The 26,564-nt window shown below is 39.7% G+C and overlaps 1 protein-coding gene across 7 annotated transcripts in view; it reads left to right on the top strand.

The window, feature by feature from the left end:
• Positions 1-26,564, top strand: part of GAB1 (GRB2 associated binding protein 1) — a 124,424-nt gene that overhangs the window by 42,008 nt on the left and 55,852 nt on the right. Inside the window, exon 1 of one of the 7 annotated variants that reach the window (XM_045992871.1) lies at positions 3,421-3,485. The exons of 5 other annotated variants lie outside the window; for them this stretch is intronic. The gene's annotated coding sequence lies outside the window, so the exon portion shown is untranslated. Of the gene's footprint in view, positions 1-3,420; positions 3,486-19,091; positions 19,152-26,564 lie in introns of those variants that run through there. One more of the 7 variants, XM_045992882.1, reaches the window with a different exon arrangement.

The raw sequence follows: 26,564 nt of genomic DNA, 5'->3' as shown, positions 1-26,564 counted from the left end.
AGAGCTCTTTGCAAATATACAGTGTAAGTTCTGGTTCCTTCCTTATGAAAATCTTGTGACCCGATCTTCCTTTTTCGTGACCTAGGTGTAATGGTAGCAAAACCCTTTATGCTTAGCATAATTAATAAGGTTCCTTTTAGCTCACCTACACAATACATGCATATTATTTAGCCTGCTTGGAAGACAGTAATATTTGCTTTTTTGAGATGGATGGAACTCCCAGAGTAAGCTCTCTCACACATTTTTCTAGTCTCCAGGTCTCTCCTGTCCTTCCTTTGTCTGAGTATCTCTTACTTAATCACCTTCTCAAGTTTCACACCAGGGCTTGCACTGCAGGCTGGCCTCCTGGTGGCCTGGCCTCTCTGACCTGTGCCTGTGGACTCAGACCAGCCCCGTACTGCTAGCAGACCCTGCAGTTGACCAGCTCCAGCTGGGGCCCTCTTCTGCTCAGGGTCTTCCTGGACATCCGACAGAGGCAGCCAGTCTGGGGGGAACCCGGCCTTATTACAGTACAGCTGGTGTGATGGGCTCAGGCTTGGGCCCTGAAGACAAGAATAAGGCTAGGAGTTCTTGGGCCTACTCTCACAGACCCGAGGAACTTTTCTGGTAGAAGTAGTGTCAGAACATAAAACAAGGATTTTGGCCATCACAGAGCAAAGCTTTCCCATTCCCTTATTCACTGGGGAGGGTGGGCATCAGGAGTGCTGTATCCTTGTGAGAGTTAAAATAACACACCAAAGAGGCAAATTGAAGGGGCTTTATTGATTTTTTTTAAAGATTTTATTTATTTGAGAGAGAGAGAGAGAGAGACAGATAACGAGGGAGAGTACAACCAGGGAGGAGAGGGAGAAGCGGGCTCCCCGCTGAGCAGGGCGCCTGAAGCGGGGCTCGATCCCAGGACCCTGGGGTCATGACTCGAGCCAAAGGCAGAAGCCCAAACGACTGAGCCACCCAGGTGCCCCTAAAGTATTATTTTTTGGGTCAAATTTATAAGTTTAAGGCTAAACAAAATGATGTTTTATATTAGAACAAGTCTCAGAGATCAGGAAATGCAGCTTACTTATTTTACAGTGGAAGAATCTTAAGCTAGACAGGTTAGTTGATTTGTAGGTGTCTTATGCCTTCCAATCTTGAAGTGTTTCATAGGACATCAATGAAGACTACGTCTGGGCCTCACTACCCCTCTGTTTTCTGTATAAGGTTGGTACTGATTTTGCACAGCTGTGTGTTGGGACCTTATGATCTGCCTAACAGTCTACAAAGACCAGAAGGGAAGAAGGAGGTATACCACCTCTGATTCCCTTCTCTCACCATAGCGAGAATTAGTAATATTTATTAAGCAAGGCAGTTTGTAAACGTTGTAGATACAAGAAGTCTGACGCAGTTCCTGCTCTTTCAGAGCTTACAATATTGTATTATCTTACATCATTAGGGGTATCTAATTCTGGGCCATGTGACACCCACTGAATTGGATATTAGTGCACCGGGTTCTAGTTTTGTTTCTTCCACTGATTCTGGTTATGACTTAAAAGGTTGTTTAGTTCTTTTTTCTTTTCTTTTCTTTCTTTCTTTCTTTTTCTTTCTTTTTTTTTTTTTTTTTTTGATTTATTTATTTATTTGACAGAGAGAGAGCACACATGAGTGGGGAGGGGCAGAGGGAGAGAATCCTCAAGCTAAGCAAGGAGCCCCATATGAGGCTCAATCCTAGGACCCTGAGATCGTGACCTGAGCTGAAATCAAGAGTTGGACGCTCAACTGACTGAGGTATCCAGGCACCCCAAGTTCTGGCACCTTCCTTAGTTTTCTTATCCATGAAATGAGGAGATTAAGTTCTGAAGTCCTTATGTCTATACTTTTTGAGTCATGTCTCATGATACTTTTTTTAGTCATCAGCTTTTTGAACCCTATTATTTATTTTAAGAAATTCTTAGCCAAGATGTAGGCACTAATTTCTTTGCCAATGTGATGGACAACTTAGCAGTTTATTGAACCACAGGCTTGAGAGAGTCCAGTAATTTATAATGGTCCATAGCTTCAATTTTAAGGGAGAACTAGATCCCAAACCTCTGTAAAAATTATGTACCTCATTAGGATTATAAAATAGATATACCTACTTTAGAATATTCACAGAGTTGGAAAGTAGAGAATAATTATAAAGAGCTTTTGACTTTACAGAGGGTCATAACTACTGAATTCTTTTCAATAGTGAGTTCTGGTGCAAGTAAAGTAGAATAGGATTTGCAGAACCTTAGTTTACATTTACAATGCATAGATCTCTGTGGTAGTGCTGGGCATGTGCATACCAAATACGCCTTCTGTTTCCCAACTGAGAATTTCCTATGGCTTGAGAGGCTTTTCTGCTTTTATGTTGGAACATTACAGACCTCTCTTCCCTCACCCTTCATGTTGCTCCTAGTTGTTCAGGCAGCATTTGTTTCTGAAGTGATTAGCTCAGATATGGGAGATCATCTCTGGTTGTTGGATGAGTTCCCAATTAGGAGATGAACCTGTGACTGGGGAGATATGATGCTTTCTGTAGTGGCAGGAACGCGGACCACGTACAGTTTTAGGATCACTTGCCAGCCCTACCTCTCACTGGCATTAAGCAAGACACTTAACCCTTCAGAATCTGTTTTTCATTGGTAAAATGGGAATGATAATGACAGTAATAATAATAATAATGTTGATATGACATGGTAGATGAGAACATTTATCCTTTCTGAAGAAACTGGCATAAAGTAGACACTCTGCCTTTCCCCTCCAATCTAGGGAGCAGCCTGAAAGCAGGAACAAAATTGTCGCCCTGGGAGTAACAGTTTCTGAGGCCTCTGTGAGGTATAGGCAAGCAGAGCTGCAGGTACTAGCGGTGCGGGTAGGATAGTCTCATGTGGTGATTAAACCCTTAACCTCCAGAGCCAGAAAGCCTGGGTTCTACTGTACTAGCTTTGTGATCTTGGAAAAGTCACATACCTGTTTAGCATCTCAGTTGCTTGATCTGTAAACGGAGGTTAATAGCACTTATCTCATCAGGTTGTTGGGAGAGCCGGTGTGTTAATCTCTGTACACTGCTCAGAATGGTCCCAGGCACGTGATAAGTCTGTGTTTACTGCAGTCTGTTGCAATGAAAATCTTTGAGTTTAATGCAAACTTTAAAAACATTGTGTGGAATGATGACAGGCTTTATGAGGATAACTGGTATTTTCTCCTGAGGAGTCTGTTATTTCTGAACTGCGCTAAGCCTGTTTCTTCAGCAGGAGATAGATTGGCTCTTAGAAGTCTGCATCAGCTTTCATCTCTTCCTCTCTCCCTGCATGTCCACTCTGTACAGCTTTTGTTATTAATGTGGAGCAGTTGAAGTCACTGACTTGGGTGCAGGCCAGGCCAGTGTTAGCGGGCATATATTACTTTCCGAGACTCTAGCAGGAGCTGGATGATGGAAGTCAGAGGTACGGGGAAGCTGTCCTTTTAGGCAGCCCACAGAAAAGGTGTGTTTGCTGTCTCTGTCATGTTGATGCTGATAGATCAGAATCTTATTTAGTATCTTAGTAATGCTTTTTCCTTTTACTCTACAGCATTTCTCTTTGAGCTGTCACTTTGCTTGTTCTCTGGTTAGAAAGACTAATGCTGTTTTGTTATGTATCTTTCTCCATTGTTGTGTCATTGTTGAACATCTCTTCAGTTAATTAAATATTTGTTTAAGGCAGGTAAAATTTCCCCATAAAGCTGTATATTTCTGTAGGATTATATATGTCCTATATAGAGTATATTTGATGTTTGTTGATTATACAGTCTATCTTGTCTTTTTTTCCTCTAAATAAAATAATCCTGTGGGGAAAAGAAATACTCACTGAAATAGCAAGCAAAAGTGTTTTTTCTCAGGAATGGTGTAATTTGAGAACACATTTTTATCTTCTGCTCTGCTTTTGTATTTGAAGCTTAGGAGACTGTGTTTTTGTTTTAGAAAAGCAATGGAATTTTATCAGACATTTTCCTGAAACTCCCTACCTTCACCTTTTCCTGAACTATTTCTTTCAAAGTCCTGTTTTCCTTTGTTAAGAGGCTCCGTCGTTTAGAAAATAAAGGAGTTTGGTTGGTTTAGGCCTTCCTGGGCATCTTGCTGGCTTTATAAAAGAAGAGGCTGTTTGTCTGAGAAGCAGCACTTGGAGGATCATATGACCATTAGTGCGAAACTTGGGGCAGTGATTTGTGAGCTTGAGCCTTTTAGGTTTTTTTGTTTTTCAGTTTTCTCGTTATCAGCAGACAGAGAGGTTGCCTCACACCCTGTGACGTGGGGGAGGAGATACATTTTCCGATTTTAGACTTTATCCTAACAATGTTCCTAATTGTGGGGGTTTTCTAAGGTTTTAGTTAACTCCCACTGTGAAATAGAAACTGATTTCTAGTTGATTTTAGCTACTGCTCAGTTGTGACATGCACGTATTTCTTTTTAATTTGACAGTTGTTTTCTCACATTGAAAGCAGTAATTGTGAATTAGAATTCCTGGAAATATTATTCTTCCGTAATGATATGTCACAGATGTTTGAGTGCTACACACACTCCTTGTTCCATTTTTAATGTCGATGTAGTAGTGGGGATGAAATGTGGAGAATAGCTGTGCATTGTAATGAGTCTGGACCCTTTCCCCAGTGGCTCACTCCATATGCTACGGTACCCCTCTGTTCTTCCCGACACGTCCTGTATTGGAACATCGAGACTTGGCGTGTTGTTTAATATGTGAGTTTCTGAGACTTTGTAGATTTGGCCATAAAATAACTTACCCTATTCTCCAGACCGCATTCTACGTCCTCACAAAACACAGGAGAAATCTGTGGCCTTTAGTGTCATGATATTCTTTCTAGTTCTTTTAAAAATGTATACTTTTATGGTCTGTTCTCTTAAGATTTTGAGAATGCTGAGAAGAAAATAAAAACCACTTGCAGATTTACCACTCAGAGAAAAACTGCTGTTAAAATGTTAAGGTATTTGCTTCCAGACTAATTTTCTATGTGTATTTATATAGATACATAGTATTCTTTATAAGAATGTCTGTAAGCCTTTTTGAAACCGGCTTTTTTTTTTTTTTTTTTTTTTTTTTTGGCATAGCGATATATGTGAGAACATTTTCCACATTCCAAAATATTTTTTGGGAAATATGATTTTCAATGGCTGTATGATTTGTCATCTATTTGGCTCTGGAAGTACTTAAAGATGTACCAAATTTAAAAGTCCACTTTGGGGGTGAGGTCTTACTTCCCGTTTTAAAAATAATTGGTTTAGAAAGTAATTGAGAACATGTTAATTTTGTGCCTTTCCTCAAGACAGACAATCTATTCTTCATTACATTTCTGTAACAAAACATCATCTTTAACTGCATAATCCTTGGTATGGTAACAATTACTTTTAATAATTAATTTTTAATTAGCCGTTCATAGCTGATTAAACAAGTGAAGTTTTCAAATAAAGAAACTTATTCTGTTAAAAAAAAAACTCCAACTAGTTTTGAAATAGTTCCTCCCTTCAAATTTGAAGAAATAAGGTTAAGATTTTTTGCAACTAAATTTTGGGTTCCTCTCCCAGGTGCCATTGGCTGTGCTTTCATGTTGGGTGAACTCGACTTTCCTTGAGCCTCCAGGCTGTACAGAACAGGAAAGGCCATGTGGTCAGGGAAATGGAGCCAGATGGTCCCCGTGATGGGTGCCAAGCCCCCAGCAGAGACGGATGCTACACCTGGCAGAGTAGGGTCAACAGCAAATGTCGGTGGCATTGCTCACCTTTTCCTGGAGAGAAAAGAAAATCTTCTCCTCTGCTGGCATAGTTTGAAACTCCTTTGCAGGCTCCATTCAGCCTGGTGTAGCAGGTGTCCAGGCAGCTAGTTTCTCATGGGCAGTGGAGGAGGAGGTGGTGGCAGTAGCTGAGAACAAGTTGGCGGCCCCCATGGCTGTCTCATAAAATCCACATTCTGGCATTCTTAGAGCCTTTCAAGGGAATCCGGGTAAGTCATTAAACTTGTGCCATTTTGGTTCACTTGGCTCTTTAAGGGGAGTAATAATTAAACCAAATGGAGCTGTCATTCAGTGGATCTTAGTGGTGCTTTTCAGTTTGAAAATTGAAACCTGGAATCACAGAGCCATCTCTAAATATCACCCTAGAATTGACTACTGTGGCTTGTCCTTGACACAAGGGAGTTGATTTGTGGGAAAGTATATGTTTGAGAGTCACATGTCCCCAAGTTTACATATCTGAGCAGTTACTTAGGAACAGTATGACTTTGGGCATATTTGTTAATGTCTCTGAACCTCATCTGTAAACATGATCATAATAATAACTCCTTTCACGATAAGTGGGAGCTTGTATAAGTGCATGCCACAGAATAAGCTTTCACTTGATATTAGTTCCTGTGATGATGACAGATTCATGCAGGGTCATCTCACCAATGTGTGGGTTTGTAATCATTCCATAGCCCTGCAACAAAGACATTTCCCCTTCAGAATACAGCCTCATACACTTGAGCTAAACCTAAAAATGCAAAACTTTATAAAAAGATGTACCAGAATATGGTGATTTAACAGGCTAAAAGGTTTGGGGGGCTTTTTCCTTCTCATTCTGTCTTAGAATAGTCCAGATGGTCCATGCTGGTCCAGGACTACTTATGGTACTTCACTAGGCAGATCCCTTCCACCTTGTTTCTCTGCCATCCCCATCTTCACAGTCAAAGATGACTCACCATGATCTCTTTTCCGCCCAAGAGAAGGGGGCTAATCAAGAAGTTATGCAGATCATTTTCGCTCATATTCTGTCAGCCAGAACCGAGTCACATGACCACAGCAAGCTGTAAAGGAGACTGGAAAACATCGTCTCTAGCAAGTCAGCCACTCTGTGAAAGCTTCTGTTACTCTACAACAGGGGTCAGCAAACAGTGATCTGAGTGTCACATCAGCTAGCCACTGTCATTGTAAATAAAATGATATTGGAACACAGCCACTCCCATTTGTTTATGAATTGTTTGTGGCTGCTTTCACACACTGGAAGAGGTAAATAGTTGTGCCAGATACCGTATTCCCTGCAAAGCCTAAGGAAGTTATTATCTGGCCCTTTATAGAAGAAGTTTCCTGGCTTATTATCAAAAAAGGGTGCTACTGAGCATTCTGTCACAGCCACTGACTCAGGAAACAGGTCAGCCCTGGCACACTACGCCAGCCAACTGCTCATTCCCAGGAGTCCCAAGGGGGCTGGACAGATTGAAAGTGTGGCATCTGGCTGGGCTTGCCAACACTTTTGCTGAACAAACTTGGATAAATTTGTCAGCAAGAAAAGCCAATAACTCAAAAGATGAGGGTTTAGAAAAGAGTAAGGAGACATTTATATTTCTGGTGCCGGCAGCCGGAAGTGCCAAGCTCAAGCTTTTATCGACTTTTCCTCCCATAAGATGAACACCTAGAGTTTTATAGGAAGAGGTTCAGGGAAGGGACTGCATGGGGTGTGGTCTTCTAGGCATTCCATTGCTATCAGGGCTTTTCTGGACTGGTGGGGTTGGAACGTTCCATCAATTGTCAGTGTTTCGAAAAGTGCCATAAGAAATAACTCTTGGGGTCTATAGTTGAGCAAGAGGGCCCGCTGATAAGAGGAAATGGGTATTAGGGGAGCAACGGGTAGTCTCTACCATAGTAAGGGGCCTGGTAAGCAGGGTAAGTTACTGCCTTGGACATTCCGAGTCAGGACTTGGTTCTTATGAAGACTAGTAAACCACAATCAGTTGGTATGCAACTGATTGTTGAAGAAGTAGTGTTTAAGGAACGATTAAAAGAGCCTCAGCATTAAGTGATTTTGTGGAGGTGAGTGGGGAGAATACAAAAGGTTGGTTACTAAAGTGAGATTCCATCTTTAGAGCATTATTGGGGCAACTGGGTGGTTCATTCATTTAAGATTCTGCCTTCAGCTCAGGTCATGATCCCCAGGGTCCTGGGATTGAGGCCCAAGCCCCACGTTGGGGCTGGGAGAGGCCCCCAGGTGTGAAGACCAGAGAAGGCCTCAGGGGGAGGTGGCCTTGAAGCCCAGGCAGCAGCAGCAGGCTTGCAGGGGGGAAGAGAGCACCTGCCTCACTCCCAGCCCACCCTCTCCTGGATCCAGATGATTTCCCTTCTCAGGTTTGGCCAAACCCCTAAGGAATATGGCTGACCTTGGTCCCTGCCATCACAAGGCATAGCCCTCAGACACGATGTGAAGCATCAGTTGGTCGGTGTTACACCGATGCTGTTTACAAACAGGGCCATCTACAAATTAATGCCCCTCACTAAAAACTGGCACTTACTACCTGGAGGAACTTAGGTGTAAATGAAAATAGAGCTCTGATAATTGCATTCAAAATGAGTGCCATTTAAGATCTTAAAAACCCAGAGCCATTTTTAGCTAGTTTTTAGTGAAAGACTATATTTTTTTAGTGTTTAATATAGTGTAAAACTGTATTTTTTTAGTGTATCCTCAAGACCTAAAGCAGTATTTGAATGCAGTCATATTTGGAAGTTTTAAACAGTTCCTTGGAAAGCCAAGGCTGAGCCAGAAGCCAGACAGTGCTTTTGTGAGGCATAAGGAAGAGCATGTGTGCGGAACCCGCTGAGTGCGGGAGATGGGTCACCTGCAGGAAAGCCAAGTAGGCCACCCCCAGTGGAGGATTTTTCTCAGCCTTCCTGCTAGAGGCTACCTGACCACGTGGAAGATCCCGCTAAAATCACCCCTGTAATACTCACAGAAAGTAGTATTTTCACAGTTTTGTCTTTCCACAGTTGGCAATCCAATGTAAAAGAGCTTTTATTTTTATAGAAATGATTGGCAACTCTCTTGTCTTCTGTCTTTTTAACCAAACCTAGAATGAGGAGACCAATCTAAATAATGAAATACTTGCTTATGCTGGCAAAGAACTCACGTTGTTCACTCATCTCCTGCTAATTAAAACCTGGTGAGGTTGGTGACCACGTTGGGAAGCAGATGGATAAGGATCGATTTTCAGTGTGTCTTCAGACCTTGTGAAGGATTGGGAGGAAGGATACCACTTAGACAAAGTGGCAAGGCTTCCTCCGCGAGTACAGGAGCGGGCACCGGAAGCGTTAAATGCACAGTACTCTCAGCCTTCCGATGGAGGCAGCATACAGGCTCTGCATTTTGCAGTTACTAGAATGTAAGACAATTTATTCCGGAATTTTCACACCAGCTTAAGTGAAGGTTAAAAACCGTTACCATTACGAGAAGGTCCCCAAGTTTACTTCTTCCAGGATTCTGCTTTTACTGTTCTGTGTCCAGTGTCTGGTGCAGACTCGACAAACAGTATGTGTTCAGTGCATATTTATTGATTGAGTAAATAAACGGGCTCTGGCACTTAATTGTAAGAGCTTTCTAGAAGATTAAATGGATTCTTAGGAAAAATGATTTTTCTAAAGAGGTGAAATATAAAGACAAAGTCCCCCTCGTCCCTCTCCCCTATCACACCTCTCCAATACTTACATGCTTGGTAACTCTCCTGGTTTTCATCTAAGAAGTTTGGGAGAAGTGAAGGTTGAAGGTGTGTGGCCTCATATTACCGAAAGGAAAACCCCCGTGTTGTGTAAGCATATCATGGGCCCTTTCATAACAAACACAGTATTAAACACAGCCAAAAAGATTTTGTTTTGATCTAATCCTGTGACTCAACAGCACCGAACTGAGGTGCAGATCTGCGCTTTCTGTGTAACATGATACAATTTTGGAAATAGAATAAAAAGTTTCAACTGGTAGGTTTTTTTCAGCTTGCCTGCTGTGTGAATCCTTTGAAGTTTGGGGGTTTTATACAAATTTAGAGATTCAATATAGTAAATTAAAGACATTTATGAACAAGCCAAATATAAATTGTATTCCTTAATTTTGAGCTCATAATATTTATACTCTCGGTATGTAAGAGATAACAAAAGAAGAATCTCAGAGTGAGATAACTGGCACAGTGATTAGCAGTTTCCTTTTGAGAAATACAGTTGGGCATCTGAACTTTGCATCATACAGATGTGCAGTTGACCACTGCACCGTCCTTCCTGCTCTTTGCCCTTGGAAAAGTCACTCAACCCTCTGAGTCTGTATTTTTTCAGGAAAATGGGAATAATAACGGTACTTTGCTCAGAGGCTCATTAATGAGATAATTCATGTAAAGCATTCACAGTGTTTGCACCAATTGTGGCGAAGCCTGTGCTGCTGGAACAAAGAGACCCCGGCATATAATAAATTAAAGGAGATAAGACTTTATTTACCGCTCACATAACCATGTAAGCCTTCCAGGCTCTTTGCCAGGCAGTCATCCTCCTTGTAGAACTGCAGGGAGCCACGTTCTTTATGCCTTGCTACTCCATTGCCCCCTACGTCACAGAGTCCATCTCCATGGTTAGGGCATGGTCCTGGGCATGTTTTGTGTCCCAGCTTGAAGGTGGTAAGGGAGAAGGGTGTGGGGGAATGTGGAGACATCATGCTCAGTGCATTTAAGCCCAGACCCAGAAATGGTACACATTCTTGCCATTCACTGCCCCGGGGAGAATTGTCACCTGGTCACATCCAGTGGCAGGGGAGGCTGAGAAGCGTCATTTCTAGCTGGACAGCCCTGTACCCAGTTAAAACTCATTTGCTATGAAAGAATAGAAGAGCAGCTTTGGGTGAGCAACTCAGAGTCTGCATCACAGTGCTTAATAAATGCAGCTTTTGTTTATTTACTAAAAAATAACATTTTAGGGAAAGGTTTAAATATTCTTGTTCAAGCGGAGAGAGGGATCAAAGATCTGCTGCAGCAGGATTTTTTGTCCCATAAGATGTTTGTTCTTTTGGGGGAGGGGGTCCTTTAAGTATTGAACTTCAAATCACGGTATAAGCTTTGAGGGTGAATCACAAGGCCTTGAGGGTAGAAAGGGTGGATTAAAAAGCAAAAGGGGCGGAACTGTGATAAAGGAGTGAATGCTGATTTAGCTGTGCTCCTCCTTCCTCTCCACCAGGCAGCCACTAGGAAAAAGGCCTGATGTGTAAATTAAAGTTAACCCTTTATCTGACCTGGCAAGGACAAAGTACACCAGCTTCTAAAGAAACTTTTTTTTTTAGGAGCAAGGTAGTTATTTCAAAGCACAGGAAAAGAGGGCAGGGAAGAGGGTATTGCACAGCCCATCCTTGATTTTTCTCTTTAATAGGTATACTTCGTACTGTGTTAACAAACACCTACATAAATATTCATTGAAATTATCCCTGACTTGTAACTGTTGTCAAAGAAAAAGCAAAGGTAAAATGCGCAAGTTCCTGCATTTAGTAGAAAGTGCTTCAGGTAAAAATTAACTATTAAGTAAGCAACTTTTCTCAACAGAAGAAATGTACAAATTCTTAAGGACAGCCAAGTTAAGGGTAAAGATCTAGTATAACAGCAAATGTTTTTAAACCCCTATAAATGGGACCTCCTCCAGTTAATGTATTTGTGTATATTTAGCAATTGCTAAGAAACAATTAGAAGGAATGAAATCATGTCCTGAGTTGAAGCATAGTATATTTTTTTTAACCTGCATTTTTAGCCTTGCCGGGTAACTTGCTTTGGACTCTTGTCTGCAAGTAATACTTACATGTTTGATAACAGGGTCTGTCATCTTAAACAGCAGGCGTCTGTTTTTGTTTTTGTAAGTAACCCATTGCCTAACTGCTAAAAATAGTTTCAGTCATTTTAAACAGATGGTCCAAAGCTGATAGGAAAGAAAGAAGTGAGTCCGTTTTTCAGTTTTTGTTTTCCCCCCACCAAAATGGCAAAAATAATTAACAGTAATACTGTGAGCCATGTTTTATCTAAATGTTTACCTCTAAGGAATAAGTTTCCTAAGAGGTGGGATTTGTAGATTTACCTGTTTGACTTGGTAGAGTCAAAAGCCAAAATAAAGTGCTTAAATTCCTTCTTTCTGATTGCATTTATCAAAATGATTACTTCATTGTTGAAATACAGCTTTTGCTTTGCTTTTCTTTCTTTCTTTTTTTTTTTTTTAAAGAAAAGCTGTGGTAAAATGTATGGGGACTAAGAAAGCATGTAGAAAATTCTGAAATCTTAAGAGAGTGGTAAGGGGTAATGACATGTTAGTATTTCATGTAAGTGGGACGTTGTCTGAGGACCCTGGAGAAATACCAGTTGATGAAGTTTGTATCCTTATGATATCCAGGTTCTTCAGGGGTCTTGAACTAATAGTTGATTAGCTACTCTTCTTTAGTTTCTGACATTGAAGATAATGAGTCTTTTGATAATGCAACAATGAATTCGTATTTATGAGGGACTTCGAAAAAGAAGAAATTTCTTTAACATGCAGATGTTGTTCTTAGACATGGATGAACAGATTATAATAGTTTTGCCCAGCAGATAAAGTAAGGAAGAGAACCATCCAGAGTTTTCTACTTGTGAATTACTAGGGTGTTGAAGCTCACTTAGATTTTTTTTTTCATTAATTCCCACTCATATGTCCTTGTGTTTGTCCACAAACCACCTGCAATTCTTTGATTTTTGAGGTTTGCATTTTCTTTACCTTTACTGTTTCAGTGGCAGCCTGCAGTTGAGAGCTCTTGTGCATTCATGGACAATGGATTGTAAGCTACCTATCTGGAATCTTTCACCTTTGCTTCTGTCCAAATTTGTCGAAATAAAAAGTAGTAGACTGGCTCACAGAAAATAATGAAATCATAGTCCAGGAGTCAGCATTCTACAGCCTGTAGCCCTGATTATATGTGAGAAGGTTTTTTACATTTTTGGAAGATTGTTTAAAGAGAGGAATAAGCAAAGAACAATTAGAGGCCACATATAGCCTGCAAGGTCTACAATATTTACTAGCTGGCCCTTTACAAAAATGTTTGCCGCCCCCTGTCATAGACAGGTAGTATAACAGTGGTTAAGGATTTGGGCTCTGGGGCCAGGCTGCCCTGGTTCAAGTTCTAAACCTTACTACTTCTAGTGTGACCTGGGGCAAATGACTCAATCTCTCTGTGACTTGTTTTCTCATCTGTAAATGGGAATAATTACAGTGCATACCTCATAGGGTTATGGTGAGAACTGTGTTAATGTATAAAGTGCTTAAAACAATGTCTGGTATTTAGTATTCAATGAATGTTAATGATTATTATTACTGTAGTGGTGGTGGGAAGTCTTTAGAGATGATCAAAGTAGTGCTAACCTTCCAGTGTTAAGTGTCCAGATTATTAAAGATCATTTTCTGTCCTCTGCATCAAGAATGAAGGGCCATTTTATTTTTAATAATGGCTGCTTTGCTGAAAAAAGAAATCAAGATGACCTACACTTGGGATACCTGGGTGGCTCAGTCAGTTCAGCATCTGCGGTCGGCTCAGGTCGTGATCCCAGGGTTCTGCGATTGAGTCCCACGTTGGCCTCCCTGCTCAGGGGAAAGCTTGCTTTTCCCTCTGCCTGCTGCTCCCTCTGCTTGTGCTCTCTCTCTCTGACAAATAAAAATTTAAAAAAACCCAAAAACCTCAAATTAAAAAAATGATTGAAAGCATAAAAAATAATAACGATACCTATTTTTAAGTTAAGAAAAGGACATTAAAGGGGCACCTGGGTGGCTCAGTGGGTTAAAGCCTCTGCCTTCGGCTCAGGTCATGGTCCCAGGGTCCTGGGATGGAGCCTGGCATCGGGCTCTTTGCTCAGCAGGGAGCCTGCTTCCTCCTCTCTCTCTGCCTGCCTCTCTGCCTGCCTCTCTGCCTACTTGTGATCTCTGTCTGTCAAATAAATAAATAAAATCTTAAAAAAAAAAAAAAAGAAAAGGACATTAAATATGACAGACACTTAAAAAAGCAAACAAATTCTTTGATGGGTATATGACAAAGTGTAAGAAGAAATAAAGTAGATGAGAGACATGGAAGAGAGGATAATGGTTAGAAAGAAAAAGAAACAATAAGAAAGGTGGTCAGCAGAAGAGGAGAAATGTTTCGATGAAAAGGAACGTGGGGGTTTCTGCAGGATGGCCAGTGTTAACATTCGTACTTCCCTGGGGACCCCACTTTCATTGCTCCCATTTGAAAGAAAATATGTCTCCTTTTGTTTGATTATGTTTCCTTTGCAGAAATAAATTTGCAGCATCAAGTCAAGTAATGCTTACTGAATACACACTGTATGTAAGATATGTTCCCTCAGGAAACCTGTCATATATTAAAAAAATCATCATATTTTATATATTTATTTTTAGGTCCAGTAATTTTATTATCTTTAGCCACTTGCCTTATCACCATACAACATTTATTGGGTGTCTGAATACTTTTCTTCATCTTCTCTAATACCTCTTTATTCATTGCCTTGCTCTCTCTCAGGTAGGGTAAGAGCAAACTTTGTTATTTTAAAATGTGGAAACTGTTAAAAGAAACAGAAGCAAACATATAACGAAGGTTAATTCACTCTTTCTCTTCCCTTTTTTTCACTCGAGTTGTTTATTCTGTTTATGGATATCGGACTAGAGAGATAAGTGTTCCAGGACTGGTATTTGATGATGTCAGGGGACTGAAGTAATGGCCTCGCATGGAGATTACATGGTGAAGCCACACAGTGATTACCTCATCTTATTAGCTGATGGAGACCTTTGAGAAGACAAGATTGCAGAGCTTTCAAGCGTACTCCCAGGATCTGATCCTAAGAGCTTGATAATTTTCACTGCCCGGTGGGACTGTGTTAAGAGTAGTGATGGCTTAGTGTACTAAACTACTTTCTGTGAGAGTGTCATAACAGTTCCACACATCCTTTGGCTTATTTACATGAGATTGGGACTTTCAGATCAACTTCAGTTTTCCTTTCTAGCAATTAGAGATTTCTCAAACCAGTTCTGCTTGTTGGCTTGTTTTTGTCTTCCTTCACTAGAAATTGAGTTTGCTGAGATAGGTGAATTTTTGTTTCTTGAATTCTTAACCATTCCTCCAGTAGCCAGAACAGTGGCACATACAGATGCTCAATAAATACTTCTGGATGAGTGAGCGAATGAATAAATTGAGTATAGTTACTCACTATTCCACTGAAATATCCTCTCCAGACTTACATGGGGTTACCAGTTGATATCATTTTATATGTTTTTGTGCTAAGAAGAATATTTTTTATTTTGAATTAATTCTGTTCCGATATGCAGTTGAGTACATAAAAGGGAAATGGAACACGAGATCCATGTTTTCATAGGATAATATTATTGTAATTTAAATGATGAAGAGTAAGATTATTAGATATACATTAGTTAGGTAGTTAAGGCCTTTAGTTACAACTCAACCCCAAAAATGTTTGAAAGGGCTTTAAAATATTATTGTTCCCTTTATTCTAAGAGAATAGCATAACGGATACTAATTTTTAAAACTGTTCTTTCAAATAAAAGTAAATTATGAAGCAGTAACCACTGTGCTGTGCTGTTTCCGGTAAGCATGCCTTCCATGTGCCCTTTCTCAGGATTTGGATGTAACAAATGAGGAATAAACCAAGGAAGAGGGAGATACAGCGTGCAGGGGTTAGTGGACCCACCTTGGGGAAGCAGTGCAGGAATTCGCAGATGAAAGGGCCACAAACCAGGCCCTTCAGCACCCAACGCTGGTGAAAGAGAAGGATAGGGAGGTGGCAGCAGGGATTCCAGCAGAGTGGAGGGGGCTGATAAGAAGTGAAAGTTGATAAAGACAGTTGGTGAGGTAAAACACAGAATCCATTAGACCTTGTCCATAGGAGCATTCTCTGTCGTGTGGCCGGGGTAGCGGCACTGACACAGGACCAGGACAGAGGCACATGCAGCCCCAGCCCCAGCCTGGGACTGGAGGAAACAACACATCTGTTGTCATGATGGTATCGGTGCCCCTCACTGATTTTAAACTCTCAGACTCAACCTTACAGTGAAAAACCGGAAAAGTGGGGTGGTTTTGGAGCAGAACATCAGTGTATCAGCCTTGACAATGTAGAAGTATATGTACAGCAGAGGACAATTAGGAAAGGGCATGAGGAAGATGAAAGCAGGGGGTGAAAACGTATCCTTCCAAGAAAGTTACCTTCTGTCTGTGCTGATAACGAAAACTGGGCATTAAGTGTGTGGTTTCAAGTTCTCTAGTTGAGGGACTGGAACTGGTGGTCTCTCTACATTGGAAGAAAGAAGGAGAGAGACAGTATGGGGAAAGTAAGCTGGCTGGCGAGGCTGGGTAGATAATGTAAAAGGAATAAGCCTTATATAAGCATAGTATTTGGAAATATGAGGTATCTTTTAGTGTCCTGGTAAGAGACTTGAATTCAGCTCAGAAGGTTCAAATGCAGACTATACTGAAGGACTAATGATGCTGCAGGCTGGGTTTAGAGGAGGATCCTTGTACCTTTATGGCTGGAGGGACAGGGAAGGATATAATAAATACTAATTTTAGTAACTGTGTGTATATAAGACCCTTGAGTTCTGGAACAAGAAGAAACTACTCAGGGGCACTGTGCTTAAGAATTACGGAGCCACCAGTGGGTTAGGCCTCTGCCTTCGGCTCAGGTCATGGTCCCAGGGTCCTGGGATCGAGCCCCCAGTCGGGCTCTCTGCTCAGTAGGGAGCCTGCTTCCTCCTCTCTCTCTGTCTGCTTCTCTGACTACTTGTGATCTCTGTCTGTCAAATATATAAATAAAATCTTTAAAAAAAAAAAAGAATTACGGAGTCACTACTGGAAACAAGGAGTTAAAGCCAGGAGAGAAGAGAGTAAACACATTAACCCCCTCCCCAAACACAGAGAAGGGCAGAAAATGATTAGGGTTGGAGCAGGGCAGGGCTGCTGGAGGGGCAACTGTGGTTTAAACCGAGAATAACCAACCAGAGTAACTACCAAGACAAGCCAAAACCAGGACATGCTTTTCTTTAAAATAGACCTGGGGTCGGGGTGGGGGTGCCTGGAATGGGGATTATTATGTTGTCTGATACTGTAGGGTTGATGTTTAACCTCCTGGAGGTATGAATTTAATAGGACAGTGTAATACAAATACTTTTATTTGTATTATTACTATTTCATCTAATGTGCTGTGAGGTTGGTAGACGGGAGTGACTCAGACAATCTTATGCTCTTAAGTTGCTGTATGTAGTCTACTTGGAGAAAGAAAATGCCAAACAAACCAGAAGAAGAGATAATAAATATGTTACAAGTTGTGATTAATGCTAAAGTTTAATTTCATAGCACACTAAAAAGTTAGTGTTGCTTGTATAAACTTAAGCCTTTACCAGTGATACTGCCCTAATTAAAAAAAAAAAATGTAATTACTAGAGAGTGGAAACAGTTCTGAGTAGCTTATTTTGCTTCTTTTAACAATAAATACACAACATACTGCAAATCAGATACACAAATTGAACAGCTGCTTCTTCATTGTTTTGTTCCTTTGTTACTCATTTTAATGAATAATTCGAGCAGACTTCAAAACATTAAATTAGATGTATAAGCATGCTTTAAGAATTGTATCATAATGTCACTATATTTAAAAGTTAGTAGTGATATCATTGCCTAAATACAGTAAATTTTTAAAGTCAATTATTTTAGCTGCTTTACCCTCTATAAATAATCTGGTAGTAAAATAGAGAAGAGAAAAAAATTAACCCGTGGATCCATATCCAAGTACAGAGACTTGGGGAAATTCCCCTCCCCGCTACCTTCCTGCTTTCTGACATATGAACCTTAATGATTTGAATAAGTCTTTTGGGGGTCCTTGGTTGGAATTTGCCTTTTCCTGCTTTTCTAGGAGAGATCTGAGCAACAAGAGAAATTGGGGAAAGCATTGAAAGCATAGGAGTTCTATCCGATCTTTTGATACTTCCTGTCTCTGAGGGTGTTGTCTAAAGGGGAAAGATAAATGAACAAGGAAGATGGATGTCAGCTGTCTCCTCATTCCTCTCGCCTTTCAGAGCATTCATGGCAGTCAGAACAGAAAAACTCTAAGTCCTGTATTCCTATCCTCAGCATTTGCTTGTTAAAATAAACCTTTGAACATTTTATCTCTCCTAATTTAGGCTACTCTGTTTCCTTCATGAAAAAGCTGGCCAGGGTGTTTTAAGCTGATAGTGCATCCCTATAAAATGTAGTCATAAATCACTGGAAGCTTGCTGCTTTTAGAACCTGCCGGAATTATCATATTAATGCATTTCTTCAAAGGTTGTTAAGAATGGTAATTAAGTAAACTCTGTTTGTTTTTGTGCCCTTATGCATCTCAGAATGCTTTTGGTACAGATTCTCTCATTTGATTTTGATACGGTTCTAGGAAACAGGATTCTTACTAATGCAGGGGGAGTTTTATATGTTCAATTCCTTCAATATGGGAGAAAATCTAGAATTGCCTCTCCAGATACAATTTTGTTTCTAATAATTGTGATTTACACATTCGTACTGCTTTAGAAATTAAGAAATGGAACCACAAGATCACTGTAGCCCATAAACTAGGTCTAATGTTTGCATCTCCCCTTCAGGGATCATTTTCTGGTGTTTTCTTCAAGGAGTATAGTTGTATAACCCTGGCTGGTTGTCTTGCGAATGTGTGTCAGCAGTCACAGGGGTAGAGGGGCGTGCCCCATGATGAATTATTGTCTGTCATCTTCATGTTTAAAGAGCTGTACATGTTAGTGCAGAACTCTGGCATAAAATGGACAGACAGGTTAGAGGAGAGTCCGCTGTTGCCGATGATGAGATCATAACCAAAACCCACACTCCTCTCTAGACGGAAAGATCCCCGTGGAGATAAGCATGCTTTTTGAGAGGAGTCACTCAGCCACGCCATCACTGAACCATGGTCTCTTTCACTTTACCTGTTCCTTGACTTGAAGTACTGGGGGCATAAATCTGTAATTTTCTAGAATCTTTGGTTTTGGAAAAGACTTTGTTTTAGCTATTTGGGTCTGAGACACCTGAAAACCAAAAGTGGTGGCCAGACCATGTCACCTTAGAAACTGGCAGTTAGTAAGTTGTGTGTCCTCTTAAATATTGAGAAAGCCATATACTACCTAGATTCAATTTAGAGATGCAGACTCTTCCTTAAAAGGCAATGATCACAAGTCCAAAGGTGCTCAAGGAAATAGTGAACCTACCTAGGTTGATAAAAGAGTGTTGTTTAATAGGAATTCGTAAGTTAACTTGCTGTTCTCAAGTAACTGATTTGTAGAAGTCCAAAGTAAGTGCTTCGTACTTTGTTTTGTTTTGTTCTGTTCTGTTTGTGTTTGTTTTTCATTTTTGTGGTGTCTGCCTTTTTAATGTTTTCTCTGCTCACGGGGACTCCACTAGGGGGCAGACAAAAGAATGGAGAAGAAACCCATCCCAGTGCACTGTATTCACTATAACCTTAAGCCTGTGTTTGCTACTCCTTCTGGATACCTTGGGGGAAAGTTTTTCTATTTAATTGTATTTCATATAGTGGGATCTAAAGTGGTTTTTTGTGTGTACTTGTTTCTACATTTAAAGTGTAAACATATTTATACAAGTTTAATGATAATTTTTGTATCAACTCATTGTCATAGTGTTTGTTTTGCTTTTATGGCATGTTTCCACCATCAAACCACTTAATTATCTTTTGATGACCATCATGATCAGCTCTCTGCAGTTCACCTTATCCATGAAGACTTTCACTCATTTACTCAGTCCCCACACTTTCAAGTTCCTCCTTTTTGTCGGGCATTCTGTGTATTGGGTTTGAGAACAGAGGTGTGAAAAGGTAGATCTAGGAGACTGACAATAAACAAATGGTAAGTTATGGTTGCCCTCTAGGCTGTTTGAGGGAAGAACTGAGATGAGAGGAATCAGAAGAGCTTCTTAATGGCTACAGTGCTGGACAATTTTTATATCTGGTTATTTTCTTTTTTCAAAGTGCTTGTGAAAATTAGAATGCCATATGGGTTTGGACTGGGGGCTTCAGTTGTTAAATGAGACCGTAAGCCCCTCTTAATCTGGGCCATGTCTAGGAAGACAGCTAAAGATTGTTTTTTATTCTGTTTTTTATTTATTCTGTTTTTTATTCTTCCTTTGTCTTTGCTCCACCAAGAATTACATCTTAATTACCAAAAAGTCGTTTACTTCAGCCAGCCTGGGGCTACATAATCTGAATCTTTAAATGAAAATCTCTTTGCTTTGCCTTGTCATGGTCAGTTAATTTAACGAAATACAGAAGGGTGCTTTTGTTTTTATTTCATTTTTAAAGCTAGTCAGGTGTTTACGAGAGATACTTTGTTTCTCCTCAACTTTCCCTCTGCTTTGGGAGCAAACTATCTTTTGTTCATTGTAGACAATCTATAAATAGATTCCTAATCTTTTAATTTTTAAGGAATAAACATTTAAATGGGTAAGAAGTAGAGGTATTTATTTCAAGAATGTCTTCAGGTTATAATGCCTAACACAAGTGAAGTATCAAAATATCTTTTGGGTGAAATACTTCATCTATTAGATATAATAAAGCATTCTGTACAGTATGAGAAAACAATTATTGGTAAAATAAGTAGTAGCATTTCTGCTGAGGATTATACATACTTGTTTTAGTTATTATTTGCTTATAGCATGCCTATCATGCTGTAGCAAATTGGACAGGATCTGATAGGACATTCTTTGAGTTCATAATTAAATATCTTAATTACTAGACTGTATCTGGGATGCTTTGCTAAGAAAGCCCACCATAAATAAGTGTCCTGTGTTTTTAGTCACTAAATATATTTTCTTTATTGGGTTTCAGAAGACATTTTAGTGAGGGCTTCATCTTTATTTTCCATAATTCTAACATGGTAAACAAGACTTGGGGAAAGTCACAATAAGTAAAATATTAGTGAATTAAAATTTTAAACCTGAGGGCTTTAAACCTCTGAAAGTTTTAAGCATAGCTCATGAAACCAAAGATACATTCATCTCATTTAAAAATTTAGCTGCTTAAGAAGTACATATGAATAGGGTACCTGGGTGGCTCAGTGAGTTAAAGCCTCTGCCTTTGGCTTGGTTATGGTCCCAGGGTCCTGGGATTGAGCCCTGCATTGGGAAGGGAGCCTGCTTCCCTTCCTCTCTCTCTCTGCCTTCCTCTCGGCCTACTTGTGATCTCTGTCTGTCAAGTAAATAAATAAAATCTTAAAAAAAAAAGGAAGTACATATGAATAAAAACTAGATGAAAATATAGAAAAAATTTTTTATGTCAGTGGGATTATATATAACTTCTCCCTAATTTTTCAGTTGAATTTGTTGTTGGTTCTAGTTTATTAATAATAAATTCATTAAGAAACTACCCATGCAACTTACATGATTTTATTCTGGAGAACACTTGACTTGGAAATTGGATAACCTCCAGAAGTACAGATCCCACCATGTGCTTTAAACTAAGAGGTATAGTCACATGGACATTTATGACATAAAAGTGTAGGGCTAAGCCTTTGCTGCAGGTTTTTCTTTCTCATTTTTTAAATAGCTGTTTCATTTTAAAGATGTCTTAGAATTAAAGGCAGAGGATAAAATTTAAATAAATTCTATCCAAAAATTAATATAAAAATAATTTTACATAACATAGAGAACAAATGGACTTTTTTTCCCCTACACCAATAAAATGCTCCTTTGAATCTTGAGTAGTCTTAGTATTTACTGACCCACACCCCTATCCCCTGACAATCCCAGTTGGTTTAGTTGGAAAATTTTCCATGTGTTTGACTTAACTTTTTTTTTAATTTTAAATTTTTAATTGAAGTATATTTGACTTACAATATTAAAGTAACTTCAGGTGTACAGCATAGTGATTTAAGAATTATATGTATTACAAAATGCTCACTAAATAAGTGTATACAGTATTATTAGCTATAGTCCCAATGTTGTTCTTTTCCTCCCCGTGTCTTATTTATTTTTAACTGCCAAGTTTATGCATCTTAATCCCCTTCACCCACTTGGCCCATCCGCCCGCCTACCCATTGGCAACCACCAGCTTGTTCTCTGTATTTATGAGTCTCTTCTCTCTTTGTTGTTGCTGTTGTTGTTGTTGTTGTTTATTTGTTTTGTTGTTTTCAGATTTCACATATAAGTGAAATCTTGGTGTCTGTCTTTCTCTGTGGCTTATTTCACTCAGTGTAATACTCTCTAGGTTCATTCATGTGTTCACAAATGGCAAGATCTTAGCCTTTTTTTATGGCTAAGAAGTATTCTCTGTGTGTGTGTGTGTGTGTGTCTGTGTGTCTCTGTGTGTGTCTGTGTGTATACCACATCTTCTTTATCCACTCACCTGTCCATGGACAGTTGGGTTATTTCCTTATTTTGACTATTGTAAATCATGCTGCAGTAAATGTAGGGATGCATATATCTTTCCCAATTAGTGTTTTCATTGAATACCCAACAATGAAATTATTGGATCATATGGTATTTCTGTTTTTAGTTTTTTTGAAGAACCTCCATACTGTTTTCCACAGTGGCTGCACCAATTTGTCTTCCCACCAACAGTGCACAAGGGTTCAGTTTTCTCCACATCCTTGCCAATACTTGTTTCTTGGATTTTTAATAATAGCCATTCTGACCAGTGTGAGGTATTATCTCATTGTGGCTTTGATGTGCATTTCCTTAAAGATTAGTGATTTAGAATTATCTCACTTTTTAGGAAGAGAATAAAAATTAAAACTGATACCATCAACATGCCTGCATTCATGTAGCGGCTGGGAAAGGGGGACTTTTCCATATGTGTGTATGTTCTACTTGACTTCCTGTCTACATATATCTGTTGCAGCAGCATCTACAGTCTCAGGAATGAGGAAGGGGTAAGAGATGGGATTGGAGAATAGATAGGTTGAGTGGAAAAATACAGACAGGATATCCTCTTTCAGAGGATCACATCCCACCATCAAGAGTTGGGGGTTTGTGGGACTCTGAAGCCCTCTAATTAAATGGGGAAAGAGGTACAATCTTTTCCTCTTCTGTTCATCTTCCCCAATCCAAGTCCACCCCTCCTTCACTCTAGTTAAATACCACCAATTGCATATTTAAAGTAAAATACCTTAATGTGAATTTCTGTGGTGAAGTGTGGGATGTCCCGATGATGTCCCTGAACACCCAAAGCCAGTCCCTGTACGCCGAACTCAAGGTTTATATTTAGAAGACAGTGTGGATCCTGTAGTTTCAGAATGCTGTAAACATGTTTGTGTGGTTATTTTTAGTTTTTACAGACTTTAGTGAACTTTCAAGTTGGCAAGTCAGACACAGTCAGTTGTCGTCTGTTACCTCAGATGCCAGCACTTTGTGAATGACTCTGATTGTCTCAAAGGATTTCTAACATATTTAAAGCAGATAAATGTAAGAAGTTATCTTGTGTCAACTGTGTGTGGCATATCTATATATGTATGATTCTGCATACTGTACATATTTTTAAGCTTTTATGAACTGTATCATTTGGGTAACAGTTTTGCTTGGAGTTCAAGACGAGTTGGGTGCTGCCAAATGGCACTGTTAACTGGCAGAAATAGCTGGTCGTTTTCTCCTTCTCCCAGCCTTTCTCTCCTAGTTCTCAAGCATTAAATCATCATACACAAATCCTTACAGTCACTGTTATTTTCAACCCATTGTATCTACTTCCTGCTGGTCAAAGGTTATGAGGCTTGAGTGGTGTAGAGGGTGAGATAGACAGTGAACAGAAAAAAGAAAGCTGGGCTCATTTTAGGGCTGACACACCGTAGAATGGGCAAGGCAGCACTGAACTGTTGAAAACAAAAAGTAATAAATGATCAACACCTTGTCTTGTATGATGTGATCCTTGTCTGTATGTTACATGAATGAAAAAGTTATTTCACCCCAAGAATGCTGCTTTAGGAAAGAGTGACACCCCACTCTGTCGTGGCGGAGGAGGGGGAGTCAGCAGCAGCCCCAGCACCAGGGCTGAGTCTTGCACATTTGCAGAGATCTTCTTGATTTCGTTATCTGTGGAGTAATTTTTATACATGTTCAACTTTGTGGTTAGTTCCCCTCTTAGCATGAGGTTATCCTTCCTTGCATCTTGAACTTGATGTGTTTTATAGTCAGTGACTCCAGAATGCATAATTTATCTATTTGGAAGTGTCATTCTAAGGAAAACTTTCAGTGCCCCATTTCCTTTGTTCTGGAAGCTTTGCTGTGAGTTTTATGTTTAGAAGAAAATTGTACTAAGTGTTATTTTGGTTTATTATACATAAATGTAATTGTGGAAAATTTAAATTTGTTTTGTAACACTTCAATGCTTTCCTCTAGTTCTTAATGTTGTTTTTGAACCATGATCCAAGTCTTAGTGTATCTGTGTTTTACTTTATTGTGAATGTTCAATAAGAAACACAGAATAGAAAATGAGAACATTTTTTGTACGTTTTGCTGGAAACTCAAAACACTAGCTCTATTCTAGCATTATTTTGGATTGGATAGCTGAACAGGAAATGTGGAGTTTAGAAATTTGTCAGTTTTATGGAAGATAATTTTTTAAAATTCCGGATTATTATTGGTATTCTGTTTTTTTAAAAATCTCTGTTGAGGGATGCCTGGGTGGCTCAGTGGGTTAAGCCTCTGCCTTCGGCTCAGGTTGTGATCCCAGCATCCTGGGATCGAGCCCCATATCGGGCTCCCTGCTCAGCTTGTGTTCCCTTTCTCGCTGTGTCTCTCTCTGTCAAGTACATAAATAAAATCTTTTTTTTTAATTAAACAGATTTTTATTTATGTATTTGACAGAGAGATCACAAGTAAGCAGAGAGAGAGAGGAGGAAGCAGGCTCCCTGAGGAGCAGAGAGCCCGATGCGGGACTTGATCCCAGGACCCTGAGATCATGACCTGAGCGGAAGGCAGAGGCTTAACCCACTGAGCCACCCAGGCACCCTACATAAATAAAATCTTAAAAAAAAAAACAAAACTCTGTTGAAGCAAGCTTGTTCTTTTCCAAATAGTAATAATAACAAACACATAGATGGCATGCAGTTGTGGGTCAAAGTAACTTTGTGAAACACAGTGAAATCAAGAAAGGGGTTCGCATCGTTGTTACCATCCTAGGCACAGCAGCTTACGGTAGTGCTACACAACTCTTGGTGGGTCTTACTATTTAGAGCTGTAGGCCTTTTGAGAAACTGGTATTGCCTGTCTCTCAAGTCAAAGAAATGGACTTAAAAACTGCACTGTCCATATAATAGTTACCAGCCCCACGTGACTAAATTAAATAAATTAGAATATCAGTTCCTCAGTTGTACCAGCTACTCTCCAAGTTTCCTATGGTGGCATGTGGCTGGTAGCTGCTGGGATGGCCAACGTAGTCATTTCTCAAGTTGCAGAAAGTTCTGTTGGACAGCACTGCTCTAGATTGCAATTAGAATTTGCATCTGTGCTGGAGAATCTTGTGACTTTAAGATGTGATACCAGCTTCCTCCCATGTAAACAATAGCATTTAAGCGAAATTCTCACATCGTACTCTTCAGTTAAACGTGTACATTGACATCATACTTCATAGTACATGGCAGTCTGCCCGTAGTCTCTCTTATGACATTACATTCTACCCTCAGGCACTGGAATATCATTTTACACAGGCATACACATGTGCAGCAATTTTAAGTATGTGTGCGAGCATCTGTGTAGGGAATATAACTATGTATATATATAATTAAATATACTAACGCAAATAATATTTCATAACTAAAATATGTAGATGTCCCAATCCCACAGGCAGTATTTGAAGTTGTAGTTTCCTAAGTTTCATACTCTAGTGTGGTTTCATATTGAGTTATTTCTTTATTAAGTTAGTTTCACTTTTTGGTGTTGACTAAACCTTGTGGAGGAGATTTGATAGGATTTATGGCCGATTCATTCTTCCGGAGTAAGAAGGCCCACTGTTGCCTTTAGTGTATCATCCATTTATGTGGAAACTAAGTCAATGGACAACAGAGACAGCGTCACTGGGGTCACTGAGCGATGTTAGTCCATTTGTTCAGGTTAACAGTTTTCACCTTTTAGGCCACCAAGTCCTTGCATGCTGTGCACTATGCCAAGCACTTAAGGAGGAATGAGACAGGATGTTAGGGAGGAAAGCAACTGTACAAAGGACTGATTGACATGCAAGAGAAGGGTGCTTTGGTAGAAGTTTGCCCACAGTGTTGCAGACACCCTAGAGCAGTCAGCTCTACCTGGCACAGGTGACAGGTAGAACCATAGAAAGTGTTACCAGTATTCTTTCACACTGGTTTCCAGTTATTCCAATGGAAAAGATTAGTTCCTTGCTCAACTCTCTCAGTATTTGGAAATTTTATAAACCGTGGGGGAAAAAGTTTTAAAAATGCCTTTCAGTCCTTTTGACGACTTTGTAAGACTGCTGTATGAAATGTATCCTAACTTATTTACTCAATTCCCTTCTCTCACCAACCTTACTGCTCTGCTCAGGACAGAGAGATTTCCCAAGATGCGGAACTTTGAGTTTTCTAAAACCAGAATGATCCTGGAAAAACTGGGATGGTTGGTCACTTTACCTATTGTTGAATATCTAGATCATTTTAATTATTTACTCATATAAACAATACTGTGTTGAATATTTCTATGCTTACGTATTTAGCTGCATTTTTGCATTATTTCCTTAGATGAGATTCCTAGAAAT

This window comes from Meles meles, chromosome 2, assembly GCF_922984935.1.
Source record: "Meles meles chromosome 2, mMelMel3.1 paternal haplotype, whole genome shotgun sequence".
In the NCBI taxonomy this organism is placed as follows: Eukaryota; Metazoa; Chordata; class Mammalia; order Carnivora; family Mustelidae; genus Meles; species Meles meles.
Note: the sequence above shows the minus strand (reverse complement) of the source record. Positions and strands in the feature narration are given on the sequence as shown.